Source organism: Octodon degus, unplaced genomic scaffold (genome assembly GCF_000260255.1).
Source record: "Octodon degus isolate 3935 unplaced genomic scaffold, OctDeg1.0 scaffold00215, whole genome shotgun sequence".
Taxonomy (NCBI): domain Eukaryota; kingdom Metazoa; phylum Chordata; class Mammalia; order Rodentia; family Octodontidae; genus Octodon; species Octodon degus.
In genome coordinates this window covers 406,258-411,158 of record NW_004524791.1, presented here as the reverse complement: position 1 = coordinate 411,158, position 4,901 = coordinate 406,258, and the positions used below count along the sequence as shown (strand labels likewise).

The window sequence follows — 4,901 nt, the reverse complement described above, 5'->3', positions numbered from 1 at the left end:
CAGTGACTTAGTACTTAAGGGTAGCCTCGAGCAACAGCACTTTGTGGGTAAAATGTCACGTTGCCTGTAGCAGCTGCCAACGGTCAGTCATCCTCGGAGAACTGCTGTGCAGTTTTCTGTCGCAGGTGGCTTCTGATCAGATCTTCTGTCTTCCAGACCCTGTCACATAGGACAGCGCGCACCGCAGTGTCCTGAAGGACAGGCGCAGCATGCTCGAGTGATGTTCAGAAGTCACCTGTGCGGTAAGTGTGTGGCCCCCGACTCGGGCCACTGGCCGCTGTCCCGGTTGGCAGCCTGGGCCGCCTCTGCTTGCTCAGTGCCTGCATAGGAATCTAGGTGGCGGGCAGCTGGCTAGCGTGTAGGCTGAGGCCGGCCCGGGCTCGGGCAAGCTGGTGGCCTGGCCTGGGTGGCTGTCCCCTGAAGTGAGGAGGCTCTGTGGTGTTGCTTGTAGCATTCTGGGAGACAGGGCTTTACTTACATGTGATAAAGAGCTGTGTTCACTATGGGACAGAGTTCTGTGGGACTCTGTCGAGTTGGCATTGAAGGCCGGAAACAGTGCTGTGGTGATGTGTGTTCTTGTCCGTTGTCCCGCAGGGTGAAAGTGACCTTCAGGCCCTTGACATTGGTGGGGACTTTGGCCTTTGGCACGGCCACTTGTTTTTGCCTTGTATCTCTAGGCACAGCGCCATGCCCGCGCTGCCTGGGTTTCCTCCCGGCCCTCCCTGCAACCTCAGTGCATGCACGGTGACCCAGCAGGCTCCAGGGCACTTGAGGATGGGAAGCAGAACTGACAAGGTCCAGCCATTGTGTTCTTGAACACAAAGTACTTAGTGGATCTTAGGTGATGTCCTGTTGATGTCTCAGGGACCATACGGACTTGGCACTAGTGTTCTCAGGTGTCACCCACCACTGTCCTAGCCTGAGTCCAGAGCGGGCTGCTGTGGCCAGCATAGATGGTGTTGTGGCTGCGCTGCGTGCTGATGCCCTGCTCCTGCATCCCCGACGACAGGCCGGTGCACCCCACCCTGCTGTTCTCATGAGACCTGAGCCAGCAGTGTCCCAGGACTGTGCCCAGGCACATGGAGAAGCCTTGCGCCTGGGCCCTGGCAAAACTCTGGGTGCCTGAATATTGTGTTCTCACTGCAGCCGTGCACGAGCCTCTGGCCTGACAGCCTGCCCCTCTCTAGAGCCTGTCCCCATGGAGAGGGGGCTCGGGGCGGGGTTCTCAACTTTATCCTTGGGACCCTAGAGTCCCGGGCCATCAGGAACCCTTGAAGATCAGCAGACTGGAGTGCGGGCAAGGACCCTCCTGTTGTCTCCGACGTGCTCTTTGTGCTGCACCCTGGTGCCCAGTCACAGAGGGTACCCTAGGCCGGGGTTGGGGGCACGATGCCTGGTGGTCCTGCTCAGAAGCATGTGGGACAGGGAGGGGTGCCTCCAGATTTGTCCTGGCCTTTGTAGAACCAGGCTTTGCTAGTGGTATGGCCAAGCAGGCAGGTGTGGCACCTGTCATGCGTAGAGGTGCGGCTGCCATTGAGCCTGCACTTGGAAGCCTGGCTCATGTGCTCTGGGAAGGGCAGCTGCAGCTCGCTGCCAGGCTGTTCCCTGCCTGTACAAAGCTGAGGTTGATTTGGACTCACCTGTCCTGCCTTTCACCTCCTACAAGCCTGGCCACTTTCCACAGCCGTAGGGCGTGGTCTGTCTCCAGGAAGGCGCGGCTACCTTTGGTCCTTTGCCCAAGTTCTTGGGAGCCAGAAGCCATAGGAAGTCAGGACGTCTCGGTGCGAAGCACTGGGAAGAGGGAGAGGCTTACCAGAGCAGAGGTGCTCTAGGAAGGGCAGAGCGGCTGTGTGGTGGGGACCCTGGGCCCCCAGGGACAGGTTGGTGCTGTGCTGGTGGATGATCGGGTGAGTGGGGCTGGGCAAACTGAGGCCGTGTAGGAGTGTCCCTCAGCCGTTCCCATGCTGCTGGTCCAGCCAGACCAGTCCTCCTGAGGGCGCAGCAGAAGCACAGCTTGCGTCCTCTGCGCCTCGCTGTGCGCAGCTGGTCCCGTCCGTGTCTCTGCATGTGGCTGGGGCAGTTCTGGGTCCCGCACCGGAGACTCACACGGCGACAGGAAGGCAGGGGCGGGCTCGGAAGTGCAGCTCTGCTTCCCTTCGCTGTGCGAGTGGACAGGGCAGGAGGAGCAAGGTCATCGTGAGGAGGGCCCCAGCCTGCGCCTGAGTGCTGCTCCTGCTCTTTGTCTCCCCCCTGCTCCCTCCAGCTCTGGTCCTTTCCCCATTTGCAAGCACCCTGTTTTGATTGTTTTTTCCCTTCTGTTCTTCCTTTTCCTACCCATATCCATGTAAGAAAGCCCACCTTGCTTCCTCTTTATATGGCTTTTGTGCCCCCCACCCTCCACCCAGTTTCTCCTGTAGGAGAAAGCATGCGATATTTAAGCTCGGGTGTGATTTATTTCACCTTCCATCGTGGCCTCTGGTGCCTCTGTTCTCCCAGGTGCCTCAGGTCTGTCTGTACGGCAGCGGTACTCCGCTGCGTGGGAGTCCGTTCCCTGTGTGTGTTGTGTGGCGGTGGCACACAGGCCCTCCCCACAAGTTCACTGTTAGGAATTACACGGCTATGAATGTGGACGTGCGTCCACCCTGTGACATGCGGCCTCTTTCGGGATGGTGCCTAGAGGGGGCTAGCTGGGTCAGACCGAGCTTCTATTTTTAGATTTTCGAGAAATTTCCATATTGATCTGCATAGAGATTTTACTAGCTTACATTCCACCAACAGTATAGAAGATTTTTTGGGGGGTGCTGTGCCTGCGACCGAAACCCTGCGCGTGGCCCGTGCCTGGAATCCCAGCAGTGGGGAGGCTGAGACAGGAGGATCACTAGGAGTCCGAGCTGCGTAGGGAGACCCTGTACTAAATAAATGAATAAATACAAGATGAAAGAAAGAAAGAGCGAGCAAGCAAGCAAGTTATCTTCTTTTCCCTGCGCATCCTTGCTGACGTTCGTTACTGTTTCGTTTCATGATGGCCATATTTCCTGGAATGTGGGCTATCACAGCGTTGTTTTTGATAGGTTTTTTCAGGCGCCAGCGCAGCAGAGAAACAGGCAGAAGGAAAAAGGGAAAAAGGCTTTATTGTCTTTGAGGACACAGAGAGAATGTGGGGAAGGTGAGGAATTCTCTAGATTAGATGGCCTTTGCCAGGAGTGGAGCTTGCAGGGGATGTCTGGGTACACCTGAGGGAGCTGACTCGGGCCTTCCCTGAGGTGGCGGGAAGGGTGAAAGGAGAGTGCACCCCGGGCTGCGTTGGAGAAGAAGCGGGGAGAAGAGGGGGGTGGTCTCTGGGAAGGTAAGCTGGTCTCTAAGGGCTTCAGCCACATTAGAGGACCACCACGATGATTCGGCAATTCAGACTAGGGCCAGGGCCTGTCAGTTTGAACTTGCATTTCTTGTGGGCCAGTGATGTTGAACATTTGTACTTCTGAGAAACGTCTGCTCATTTTGGTTGCCTGTGAATTGGGGGTAGACGGTCTAGTTTTTTGAGTTCTTTATGCATCTTAGATATTAGTCCTCTATCCAAGAAGTGCCTGGCAACGTTTCCTCCCGCTCCTCAGGTTGTCTCTTTGCCCTGGGTGACCCTGTGTGGCGCAGAGGCGCTCTGATTTGTTGTGATCCCGTTTGTTGATTCTTGGTGCCGTTGGCTGTGTGGAGTCCTTTCCTGCCCCTGTGTCCTTAACAGTTTTGCCTGCTGTCTCAGCAGATTGCTTGTCATTTAGACCCTAGATCTGTTTTGGTTTAGCAGGTGGTGGAGACAGGGTCTGGCTCAGTCCTGTGCGTGTGGCTGTCCTGGCACCGTGATTGGAGAGGTTCCCTCACCCAGTGTTATGCTTCCCCTCCTTTTTTTCTAATTAAAAAAAAAATTGTGTTTACTTAGAAGCATGCAGATTGTCAACAAAACAGTTGCAATTTATTTTTGCAATTACAGAGTGGTATTCAGTTAACAGAACAACATTTATTTCATATAAGCTGCATCAGAGACAATGGAAGGTGAAAAATTACCATCCCATGTATAACTAACTTGTGCTGTGCACCAACAAGAGCCTGCTGTCAATTTCCATGCCGGCTTACAACCCCATCCTGTACCAGGCAAGGTTAGTGGCTGCTGAAAATACCACCAGGACGGGGCTGTCTAAAGACACACTCGGTAGTGTGTTAACTATACAAAAAAAACCCAAAAAACACTGTACAGTTTAAAAACAAATCTTACACAGCCTTACATTTCAATTTTTTTTCCTTCAAAAGGAGTGAGTTGTATACAGGGGAGTTAAATGCTTTATAGACAAGGAAACTGCGCTAGAACCAACTTATTCATCATCCTCTTCATCCTCCTTGTCCTCTTCATCTTCCTCCTCCTCCTCCTCCTTTTCCTTCTTTTTCTTGCTTTTTTCAGCCTTGACGACTCCTTTTTCGCTGCATCAGGTTTTCCTTCAGCCCGGTAGGCAGCGATGCCGTTTTCTCACTTTTCCTCGAGCTCAGCAGCCTTCTTCTCGTGTGGCTGCTTGTCATCTGCTGCAGTTATTCCACATTTCTCCAGTTTCTTTGCGACATCACCAATGGAGAGGCCAGGATGTTGTCCTTTGTTTTTTGGGCGATACTCAGAACAGAACAAGAAGGCAGAAGGAGGCCTCATTTTCATTTATCTTTCATAACGAGCCTTGTCCTCTTTTGCCGTATCTTCAAATTCTCCTTTTTCTTTAGCAGACATGATCCTCCACCTCTCTGAGCACTTCTTTGAAAACTCGGAGAAGTTCACAGAAGCACGTGGGTGCTGCTGCTTGCGCTCCTCTCGGCAGTGTGCACGAAGGGTGCGCACGGTGGCATCTTGCCTCTCGGCTTCTTGCCTT

At 53.8% G+C, this 4,901-nt stretch overlaps 1 protein-coding gene across 1 annotated transcript in view; it reads left to right on the top strand.

The window, feature by feature from the left end:
* Positions 1 to 4,901, top strand: part of Zdhhc7 (zinc finger DHHC-type containing 7) — a 27,955-nt gene that overhangs the window by 3,109 nt on the left and 19,945 nt on the right. The window contains exon 3 of the mRNA XM_004644969.2: positions 157 to 242. The gene's annotated coding sequence lies outside the window, so the exon portion shown is untranslated. The remainder of the gene's footprint in view (positions 1 to 156; positions 243 to 4,901) is intronic.